At 45.2% G+C, this 12372-nt stretch overlaps 1 protein-coding gene across 1 annotated transcript in view; it reads left to right on the top strand.

Annotated features, from left to right (window-relative positions):
• Window positions 1-12372, top strand: part of NUDT14 (nudix hydrolase 14) — a 123950-nt gene extending 111578 nt beyond the window's left edge. The window contains exon 6 of the mRNA XM_083620285.1: window positions 12358-12372. The gene's annotated coding sequence lies outside the window, so the exon portion shown is untranslated. The remainder of the gene's footprint in view (window positions 1-12357) is intronic.

Genomic DNA, 12372 nt, shown 5'->3' with positions numbered 1-12372 from the left:
CAGGCAGATAGGGTCTCAGCCTACGTACCAGATGGAGCTGGTAAACAGCTGCCCTGGACACAGGCCGCTCTGTGCCTCCATGGACAGCTGTCTGACAATCCCTACTGCAGGATTCTCTGGTTGGAACCAAGTGGCCCTAACATTAGATAGATGGTGGCCGCAGTGGATGTTGGAAGGAGGCAATGGGTTTTATTGTGGGTCTAATTGAGGTTAGACCCATAATACAAAAGCCCTTGACTGTGTTGACCACATCAAACTATGGCAAGTTCTTAAAGAAATGGGAGTGCCTGATCACCTCATCTGTCTCCTGAGAAATCTCTATGTGGGACAAGCAGCTACAGTTAGAACTGGATATGGAACAACTGATTGGTTCAAAATTGGGAAAGGAGTATGACAAGGCTGTATATTGTCTCCCTGCTTATTTAACTTATATGCAGAATTCATCATGCGAAAGGCTGGGCTGGATGAATCCCTAGCCGGAATTAAAACTGCCGGAAGAAATATCAACAACCTCAGATATGCAGATGACACAACATTGATGGCAGAAAGTGAGGAAGAATTAAAGAACCTTTTAATGAGGGTGAAAGAGGAGAGCGCAAAATATGGTCTGAAGCTCAACATCAAAAAAATGAAGATCATGGCCACTGGTCCCATCACCTCCTGGCAAATAGAATGGGAAGAAATGAAGGCAGTGAGAGATTTTACTTTCTTGTGCTCCTTGATCACTGCAGATGGTGACAGCAGCCATGAAATTAAAAGACGCCTGCTTCTTGGGAGAAAAGCAATGACAAACCTAGACAGCATCTTAAAAAGCAGAAACATCACCCTGCTGACAAAGGTCCGTATAGCTAAAACTATGATTTTCCCAGGAGTGATGTATGGAAGTGAGAGCTGGACCATAAAGAAGGCTGATCGCCGAAAAATTGATGCTTTTGAATTATGGTGCTGGAGGAGACTCTTGAGAGTCCCATGGACTGCAAGAAGATCAAACCTATCAATTCTTAAGGAAATCAGCCCTGAGTGCTCACTGGAAGGACAGATCCTGAAGCTGAGGCTCCAATACTTTGGCCAGCTCATGAGAAGAGAAGACTCCCTGGAAAAGACCCTGATGTTGGGAAAGATGGAGGGCACAAGGAGAAGGGGACGACAGAGGACGAGATGGTTGGACAGTGTTCTCGAAGCTACCAGCATGAGTTTGACCCAACTGCGGGAGGCAGTGGAAGACAGGAGTGCCTGGCGTGCTCTGGTCCATGGGGTCATGAAGAGTCGGACATGACTAAACGACTAAACAACAACAATTGAGGTTTAAAATGTGGGTGTCTCACAACCAGGCCCAGAGCTCTGCTCAATGGGTTGCTGATGGGCACATGGGAACTGCAGAAAAAAATCTGACAAAGTCCTATCCCAAAATTATCTCGCAGGCACTGTCGAAAGAAACTCTGGAATGCCAGGAGCATTCCAACCGTACCAAGTATAACGGGGTCCCTACTGAGCTGAGCTAGCACAGCTGCTCCTCCAGATCAATGGCAGATCGTTCATTTGGAAAGCTAGGGATTCTGTTCTGCTTCTCAGAGGGACTTCCTTGCATACCAAATGCACATATTCTATGCAGGCTGGAAGGCGGCAGAGAGATAAAGATGATTTGTGAAGGCCTCTGGACAGAGTGGATGGCCCTCGAGGAGCAGAGAGCGTCCCTGACACATATAATCTTTGGAAAAGGAGAGTGGCACTGTGGTTTGAAATGAGGCTGGCTGACGCATCCAGCCGTTGTTTGCACACAGCGCTTGTTGCACCAAAACGTGGGCAGATGCAAAGAAGTCAAAAGACCGTGGCAATAGATGCCGTCAGGAACCAAAGTGTTCTGCAAGCGGTTGTAGGCAGGGAAGCAGTTCTGAGGAGCACCAAGTAAGACAGGAGTGCCTAGCGTGCTCTGGTCCATGTGGTCACGAAGAGGTTGGACACGACTAAACGACTAAACAACAACAATCCTTATTTAATCCATACTGGACATGCTAGTCACATAGACAAGGGGAAAAACCTTCGTTGTCCGATGGACTGTTTTTTTGGTTTGGGTTTTTAGTGAAATACAGCCTTGGGGAGGAGGGAGCCATGAATTCCAATTGCAGCTGCAGCGCTAAGGGGTGGCATGCAAAACGTTCTCTCTGCAAGCCGTTTCTGCAACCCAGATCACCTCCAAGCTACTTTCTCACCAGTGGGCAGTTTTGATCACATAACTATCCAGCAGAGAAAGGTTTAAGGAGCTTATTTTTCTCCGTGCCGCTGCTATGATCAAATGTGCAGCCCCCTGGAGAGGCATTTCAAGAAAGAAGTCTTAGCATTGCATGCCCCAGTCCTTTTTTGCTGGGTTATTTATAACGTATTTGCAGCAGCAAGTACTACATTGTGGTCTGACTGGGTTATAGCCCTTGGCACAATGACACATCTAGATTGCAAAGTTTTATCAGTCAATGACGTTTATGCCAGTTTGTTATGCCTATTTCCATAGATCTGTAGCTTGTTCAAGGAGGAGCTATTAAAGGTCTTATGCTGACATTCCTCACAAAACTACAGCAAAGCTGTCAACTTTTCCCTTTTCTTGCGAGGAATCCTATTCGGAATAAGGGAATTTCCCTTTAAAAAGGGGAAACGCTGACAGCTGTGAACTACAGTTCCCATGATTCCCCGAGGAGAGGGAATGACTATTGAACCAGTTCAATCTCAATCTCAAACCTTTATCGGCATATAGACAAAATTCTGAAAAGTTCGGTACAATAAAAATCAGCCAGCAAAATCTGCATATAACGATTAAAATTCTGTTGTATAACATTCGCGAATCCTCATCTCGTTTTGCTTTTCGGCCTTTGGGCTAAGATCAAGGCATAGGGTAATATTAAATACTAATAAAGTCGTGCTGGCATGTCCATAGTGGTGTTCTGGAAGAAATGCTACCCCTAAGTTTTCACCACCTGTGAAAAGCACTTTTGGCGACTTGTCAGTGAGGATCTGCAGGCAGAGCAAAAGGGGCCCCATCTATTCTGAGTGAGGGCCTGAAGCATTGCCCTTCCTCTGAACTGCCTTCATGGTGTTGTACTAGATGACCCTTGGGGTTCCCTCCCTACCCTACAATTCTATGATTCTATGCCATCACATGGCTGAATCTGATTTGCTGCATGGTGTGACTGCATCATCACGCTGGCAGCAAGATCCCTGACTGGCTGGGATCGCATTATCAACCAGAGGAGAATTTACAAAGAAAAGTATGATCAAAACAACAACTAGGTGGCATGGTGTGGTCGGGAGAATACTTGGGGCGCCTCCAAATTCTCTTCCCTGTCAAAACATTTCCCCCAAAGAAAGGAAGTCAGTAATAATAATAATTTTTTTAAAAAAAAATTAAATTAAATTAAAATTTGTTTGTTTGTTTGTTTGTTCCCCGCCCATCTGGCTGGGCTTCCCCAGCCACTCTAGGCGGCTTCCAACAAAATATTAAAATACAGTAATGCATCAAACATTAAAAGCTTCCCTAAACAGGGCTGCCTTCAGATGTCTTCCAAAAGTCTGGTAGTTGTTGGTCTCTTTGACATATGGTGGGAGGGAGTTCCACAGGGCGGGTGCCACTACCGAGAAGGCCCTCTGCCTGGTTCCCTGTAACTTGGCTTCTCGCAGTGAGGGAACCGCCAGAAGGCCCTCGGTGCTGGACCTCAGTGTCCGGGCAGAACGATGGGGGTGGAGACGCTCCTTCAGGTATACTGGACCAAGGCCGTATCCTTGGTTCTCTTCATGTCAGCCCAGTTTAGTATTGCAGATTCCTCAGCATGCCCTGTCTCCTCCACAGGATGTTTGGAGGAAAGGGAAACCAGAATTAAAAGTGTGTTTCTCTGGGTCCCTGGACCCATGTTGTCCTGGTGTGGGATGTAACATAAGCAGTCAAGTACAGCACTTCCTGTTTGCCCAGAGTGGACACGCAGGGGGATGTTACTCCAGCCAGGAGGACTTCCTGTCACACCTGGTCTGGAGCTTCCTCCCCTTGCGTGTGACCCTGGGAGACCCCATAAAAGAGCTGGTCATGCAGCCATCTTCCCTTGTTCTTCTTCTTTTGATGCTGATACTGATATATTTTGCTGTCTGCTGGCTCTCAGCCAGCAGCACATGGGCGCATTCCCAAATGGGATGAACTCAATGTCTTTTCTGTAACTACAGGCTAAAGTCTGCCTTCAGGGAAGCTACTGTGAACTGAATGTGAGTAAACTTCTTATTACTTTTAAAGAAGATTGTTGTGTCTGTATTCTTTATAGGGGAATTTGCCAGGAACAAAACCCAATCTGGACAAAGAGATTCAAATGAATCTACCAACTAGCTTCCTGCTATATACTGGGGAATGTACTCTGCTACTGACTCACTAGTATGAGTGAGGAAGGATAATATTTAATCAATATATCCTCTTCTAGTATCCGCAATATTCTCGCACCTTGCTCCCAGGAGCAACCTTGCAAAAGAACAGAACCATCGCATCCCATTGCCAGCACCTGGTGCAGTGGTCCAATGCGTGCAACAGCTCTGTCCGACTGGCGTCGCTGTAGCCGGGCTGCAGAAGCAGAGCTGTCTGATGCTGTCTGATGGGTACTGATGTGGTGTGCTCCAAGATAGACCCACTAGACCAGTGTTTCTCAAAATTGGGTCTCCATCTGCTGTTGGACTACAACTCCCATCGTCCTTTGCTGGCATTACCAGTGGTCCTACATGAATATATCCAGTCCTCTTTAAAAGCCATCCAAGTTGGTGTCCATCACTACGTCAAGTGGGAGCAAATGATCCACATTTTGATGGGGGCTTCTGTGGCCTTCCAGATGGTGCTAGACTTCCATCCACCTCCCTCAATCGGGGATGATGGGAATTGTAGTCTGGAGGGACACCACCCCTGCAGTAAAAAAAGGTAAAGGGACCCCTGACCATTAGGTCCAATCGTAGCCGACTCTGGGGTTGCGGCGCTCATCTCGCTTTATTGGCCGAGGGAGCCGGCGTACAGCTTCCGGGTCATGTGGCCAGCATGACTAAGCCGCTTCTGGCAAACCAGAGCAGCGCACGGAAACGCCGTTTACCTTCCCACCGGAGCGGTACCTATTTATCTACTTGCACTTTGACGTGCTTTCGAACTGCTAGGTTGGCAGGAGCAGGGACCGAGCAACAGGAGCTCACCCCGTCGCGGGGATTCGAACCGCCGACCTTCTGATCGGCAAGTCCTAGGCTCTGTGGTTTAACCCACAGCGCCACCCCTGCAGTAGAGAGGCTTAAAAAGTAACAATACCAGGTAAGAATATTCTGCAGGGCGTTGCAGTCCACAGTGCGCAGCTCCTGGTTTTGAGGAGCTTGTATTTCAATGCCACGTTAAAAAATCAAGGATCACTTCATTTCACTGCTTAATAAACGTCCAACTATTAACTTAAAACTTTGTCATATATTCAAACACAGCGCTTCTTACAGGATCATCCCTCAGAATGGCTTCTGTTTTGTTTTGTTCCCATATTCCAAGTACTGCAATCTAGCACAGAAAACCCTCACCATAGCAACTACCAACATTGTTAGAATTTTGCCACTTATAAAACACACACACAAAGGGGGGGGGGGAGACAAAACACCAGAACCCAGGCTGTTTGTTTACCTCTTGGGGATGAAAGAGCAGGCCAAAAATTGCTAGTGGATTGCTGTAAAAATGAAGATTGACAGGCTGACTCTGATACATAAGGCACACAATAATTATTATTGTTTTTGTATTAAAGAGACTGTGGGGTGGCCAAAAAAATATATTTACAGGGGCCAGTGCACCCTCCAAGCCAGTCACTTTTGGCAGGCAATAATAAACAGAGCAAAAAAGGTTTCATGGTTTCATACTGCATGCTATCATGCCATTGACATAAACACAGAGCAAATGGTGTAGAGCCAAAATGCGAAATATCCCCAACTCTTGCAACATAAAAGCCGCTTATCTTTTCCTTACAAGCAAGGACAAGCTTTCTGCCACACCTTGAATAAAACAGAGATGTCACTGGGGCTTGCGATTGTCCTAGACCCTGTCTCAGAGGCTCTGTTGCCACCGGCTGCAGACTTGGACCAGGTTCCTGTCTCCGAGCCTGCCGCTGTTGATGAAGACCCAACGGAACCAGAGCTAGGACTCCCACGGGTGCCTCCCCTTGGGCCCCAAGAACCGAGTGCCTCCCACCCCCTTCTGGCTGGCTCAACAAAGCAGGGAGCACCGCAGGCGCGAAGCCATGGAGTGAAGAAGCGGCCATTTTCAGGCCAGAGGACTGGCATTTTAAAGATTATCAGATAGGTGGGAGAGGAGAGGAGAGGCAAACCGGAGGCAGAGGACCAGACAGCCTCTGTTCATCCTCCAGGCTCCACTGAGGCAAGCTGCTCACCTGGGGAGGTTGTGCAACTGCTGGTATCCCTTGATGCATTGGGCTCCCCTTGAGGACCAGGACGGAGCAGCGGTTAGCTGGCATGGAATTTGTCCAGCTCATAATGCTCAGCTGCATCATGTATATATAAATCTCAACAACAACAAAATCCTATACTCTGGCTAAAACTCCTATCAACTGCTATGGCCTACATAGCTGCCCCAACATGGCTTTATGATACAATCACATAATTGTAGGATTGGAAGAGACGCCCCCCATCCCTTGGGTCAACTAGCCCAACCCCTGCAATGCAGGAATCACAGCTAACGAATCTGATTAATTCCTGAAAATTAATCACGAGGGAGACAGACAAACCTCAACAGTAAGAGCATTCCAATACGGGGAACCACAACCAAGAAGACCCTGTAAGAGGTCAATGCCAACAGGGCAGCCTCCAGCAGTGGCACCATCACCAATAAGGCCTCCCCCATAGAGCTGACATGGGGGGGGTGTAAGCAGAGAATTGTCCTCAGACAGCCCTTCAAACAGAAGACTTTGGCCACCATGTTTGTCAGCAGTGGCAAACCTTGGTAATATGGTGCCCAGAGCAAGGACAAAAAAAATTGCCCCTTAAGTATTTCTTCTTTTCACAATAATTCCTTTAGGGACAGTTGCTTTTTATAGATCTTCTCAGTAGTTATATAGGCTTTTAAATTATTATTGCTATTGCTATTGCTATTGTTATTAGTGCTTCCTTAGCTTGGCAATTCGTATGCTTGCACCGCCTTAAATCCTGCACAACTCATACAAATAGAGGGACAGAATATTTGCAGAGAGGGAGCGAACAAGCACAAGAGGGCTAGTTCATCCCATGGCCATTTAGTCCACCCTGCAAATCACACACAGATACAACCAGCCAAGCTTAATAGGAATTTCAGAGCCTGCTCTGCACAAGCGGTTAAAAATGTGGTCATTTGCAGTGGAGAGTGATCAGGCAGATGAAAAGACATGTGTGTGTAGAAACTAGTCTGGTTTACCAAGGTAAGTAAAGGTAAAGGGACCCCTGACCATCAGGTCCAGTCGTGGCTGACTCTGGGGTTGCGGCGCTCATCTTGCTTTACTGGCCGAGGGAGCCAGCGTACAGCTTCCGGGTCATGTGGCCAGCAGGACTAAGCCGCTTCTGGCGAACCAAAGCAGCGCATGGAAACGCCGTTTACCTTCCCGCCAGAGTGGTACCTATTTATCTACTTGCACTTTGACATGCTTTCAAACTGCTAGGTTGGCAGGAGCAGGGACTGAGCAACGGGAGCTCACTCCGTCGCGGGGATTCGAACCGCTGACCTTCTGATCGGCAAGTCCTAGGCTCTGTGGTTTAACCCACAGCACCACCCACGTCCCTTTTTACCAAGATAAAATTAACGCTAATTCCTCTTTCCACTTTTGCCAGTGGCATGCGGCCCTCTATAGATTGCAGTGTGGCCCCCGGGCTTATACGCTTCCCTGGCCTTGCTCTTCTCTCTCTGGGATCACACCTCTTCTTCCCTGTGATGTAAGGAGCGCTCAGAGGCGCTCTACTTTTTGCTTTTCTCAAAGAAAACAGCCTGCGAAGACTCTCAAGAGCTTTGTTCAACTCTTTAGCAACATCTATGTGCAGAGACCCACAGATGCTCCCATTGAGAGCAAAGTACTTCTACATATGGACTGGAAGCTCATATCCAAAGCACAGCTTGCCTTCAGCAAACGACAAAAATCCTTATGCATTGTGGAAATGAATCTAGTATGAATCACTGAATGGTTCCCTCTGCCGCAAGTTGTTATGTTTTTCATCTTGGTCCTCTGCCAGAGATTTATGAAGCCTCTTTTTTTTTTTTTTTTTGTATATTTGGTCTTTGGCAGGTGGAGCGATCTGTTTCTTCCTAAGTGACTGCCTGCTTGTTCCATGGCGCTGCCTGAACCATTAATGTTTTCTCTAACCACATGCTGACATTTTCCCAGCAATCTGGCCTTGTGTAAACACCTTCGCGAAACTGTTATCCCTCTCGCGAAGGAGAAATCATTACAATAGATCAGGTGCAGGTCTCAGCAGCCCTGCTGAGATGCGCATCCCGATCCTAAGTGCGTTGCTTCAAATGCCAACTCGCTAGAGTTCTGCGGAGGTTAGTCTAGGAGGATGAACAGATCCGTTAGATTACGTTTCCAATTTTTCCAATCTTAAGTCCGGCTGACATTTCCACATCAGTTTGTCATTTTTAAGTCATCGCAAAAATCTGCCAGCATTTTAATGAAAATTTCTACTTGCACATTTTTGTATGCATTTCCCCCAAATATAAAGCATAATAATAACAACAACAACAACTTTATTTATACCCCACCTATCTGGCTGGGTTTTCCCAGCCACTCTGGGCAGCTCCCAACAGAATATTAAAAACACAATAAAACATCAAACATTACAAACTTCCCTAAACAGACTTGCCTTCAGATGTCTTCTGAAAGTTATATAGTTGTTTATTTCCTTGACATCTGATGGGAGGGTATTCCACATGGTGGGAGCCACTACTGAGAAGGCCCTCTGCCTGGTTCCCTGTAACCTCACTTCTCGCAGTGAGGGAACCACCAGAAGGCTCTAGAAGCTGGACCTCAGTGTCCGGGCTGAACGATGGGCATGGAGACGCTCCTTCAATTATACTGGGCCAAGGCCGTTTAGGGCTTTAAAAGTCAGCACCAACACTTTGAATTGTGCTTGGAAACGTACTGGGAGCCAATGTAGGTCTTTCAGGACCAGTGTTATATGGTCTCGGTGGCCGCTCCCAGTCACCAGTCTAGCTGCTGCATTCTGGATTAGTTGTAGTTTCCAAGTCACCTTCAAAGGTAGCCTCAGGTAGAGCACATTGCAGTAGTCCAAACGGGAGATAACTAGAGCATGCACCACTCTGGTGAGACAGTCTGCGGACAGATAGGGTCTCAGCCTGCGCACCAGATGGAGCTGGTAAACAGCTGTCCTGGACACAGAATTGACCTGCGCCTCCATGGACAGCTGTGAGTCCAAAATGACTCCCAGGCTGCGCACCTGGTCCTTCAGGGCAGTGGCGGAGCTTCATGCTCCAGCACTGGGGGCACGGGGGGGGCGGAGAGCAGGAAGAGCTGGTGCGCATCTCGGGAGCGTGGTATACATCCTGGGGGCGTGGCGCCCAGTGCAGGCAGGGGGGGCAGCCGCGATGGCACCCCACTGGCATCACGCTGCTGGGAGCGGTGCGCTCCGCCCACACTCCTCTTCTTCCGCCAGTGCTTCAGGGGCACAGTTACCTCATTCAGGACCAGGGGGTCCTCCACACCTGCCAGCCCCCTTTCCCCCCAAAACAGTACTTCTGTCTTGTCAGGATTCAACCTCAATCTGTTTTGGTATACCTGTGCGTTTTTATCTACTTCCCTGCCCCTAATCTGTGCACTGTTGTACACATCCATATTTAACCGGAAGACTGCACTGCAAAACTTGTAGGAGTGTGTTTCATTTCAGAAATTGTTTCAGGAACTCTGAATTAGATAGGCCTGTGTTAAAAGTGTCAACTGAATCGAACCTTGCCTTCACCCCTATGTCAGACTACTGATCAGGTATATTTGAATCTTCTTCCACATAAAGAGTTCATTGCAACCAGAACAGCAGGGAGAAGGCTGGCCTTGAATTATAATATGTTATTTATTCATAATTACAAGGTGTTTGTTACCTGGAGGAGAATTCAAAAACAATACCCCACCTGTAGTTTGAAATGATGCCATGTACAAATTCCATTGCCTCCGTCTACCACCTCATCCCCCTGCATGATATAGACCAGGTCTGAGACTTCAGATGACAATAAAAGCTTCTTCAGGTTGGAAGGTATTCCAATTTATTACCATTCTGCACACATACTGTTTTCAGGTTGCCTCGCTTTGGTTTTACTATGTCAACCGTCTTTTTATAAAATGCTTTAATGCAAGTTGCCTTGAGCAAATGTTCTCTGGAAAGGCTGCTAATACATTCTAAAATCAATAAATAATATTGTGGGAAAGCTTACTGTCAGCCACAAACTTACTTAGAAATCAGATTCCATAGTTGCTGCAGGATGCCTGCAGGAAACAGTGAACCAGAGGAGGCCCAACAAATTGAAACCCAGCCCTGACAAGATGGCGGTTTAGGGTGGCCCCCTCACACATTGCCAAAAAAGGAGAAATTACCTCCCACCAAAAGGAGCACAGATTTGCCTGTTTTATACTACAGACTCACATTGCTAATTTATACTATAGGCTCACATTTAGAAAGGTTTATTGTATGAATCAAAAATTTGCAAAAAAAAAAAAAAATCAGTGAAAATTGCAGTATGAAAATAAACTATGACTAAATCAACCTGGCTTTGTCTGTGGCTGAGATGCTATGCTTCTGTTTGAAAAAGGTACCCACAGAGAGAAAATACATCCTAAGTTCTGTTTTTTTAAAAAAACAAAAACAAACCTTAATACTTGTTTTGTATATCAGGCACTCTGGACAAGCTTAGTGCTTAGTACACAGACAGGGGTGTGAAACATTTTGAAAACATGACTGGCAGAATCCGCGACCAGGGAGAAGAGTCGGCAGAAGAAGATTGGAAGAAATTTAAGGACTATTTACAGAAACATTGCAAAATTAATGAACTTTGAAAGATGCTGGATTGAATTTATGTGGTCTCTAGCTGTTATGCTAAAAAGAATTGGTATAAATATTGTTTAAGTTACAAAATTTAAGAAGTTGATTGGAAAATAAGGTGTTAGTTAAATGGAATGTTAAGAGATTAGGATTTGCTGGATAAACAATTTGAACTAGAAAACAAGAAGGGGAGGTACGAGGAAGACAAGGAAATATGTTATTGAAAATTGGTATTGAAATTGATTTGTTTTTAATATTTTTTTTTCTTTTTCTTCTTTCTTTGTATAAAATGGAAAACTCTAATAAATATTTATTAAAAAAAGAAACATTTTGAAAACAAAAATAACTGGATCTTTCTTTTTAAACATAGTGCATGCCGCTTTGCGGAGGATTTCTTCAAAAAGTGAGCTAAAAATTGTGGGATAATGATTAAGTCTTTCATATCCCCCACCCCCATTTTTAAATATGGAAGGTATTCCCCCCCCCCCGACACTCTTCCTTTTGCTTCAGGATGGGAAAAGGTGAAATGTCACTCACAGAGATGAGACCGAAATTTGTTTTGGTCCGCCAACTCTATGAGAAAGTAACTTACTTGCACTTCTTGAATCAATACGCCAAAACAATCATACAAGACTTACTTACGGAAATATAATAGTGGTATAATATCTATGGCAGCATTTGAATGGCTCTTGTTTAAAGTAATTGTTAAGAAATAAGGTAATGAGTACAAACTGTTGTAAGAAGGTATTAGAAAATACAGAAAGAGTAAGGTGATAATGTTAAGTACATTCAACACTAGAAAGAAAGTTTACATTGGGAAATGATAGAAAGTCTATTTTATGTTAGTAAAAAGATAGTTTAAATTTATACAATCTCTTTTTTCCTAAGTTTAACTTTTGTGAATCCAAAGAAGAGTATTAGTACATGGATGTTTTCATTTTTGTTGAATTAAGAGTGTGTATATTATGTATATTTATGTTATTTATGAATTTCAATAAAGTTATGTTTTTTTAAAAAAAAATCAATACGCCAGCTGTGAAACAGCCACCGTTTGAAACTCACGCTTCTCTGAATTCCACGATAGGTTTCTCCAGGCATTCACAGATAACGGAAGAGCATGCATGTAAACGCCTACGTCTGTGAACGTAACAGAGCACCTTGAAAGACACAAAAAAAGGGAACACTGTTCAAGCTGCATACCAGAAAAAAAAGTGTTTGTTGGGAGAAAGATGTACTGAAACATGACGAATCTTCAAAAGGATTTACTTTTAAAAAATCACAAACTGCTGTGGAAATGAAATGAAGATTTGTGGAGGGGTG

This window comes from Podarcis filfolensis (genome assembly GCF_964270895.1).
Source record: "Podarcis filfolensis genome assembly, chromosome: 1".
Classification (NCBI taxonomy): Eukaryota; Metazoa; Chordata; class Lepidosauria; order Squamata; family Lacertidae; genus Podarcis; species Podarcis filfolensis.
The sequence above is the reverse complement of the archived record's forward strand: the minus strand, read 5'-3'. Positions and strand labels throughout refer to the sequence as shown.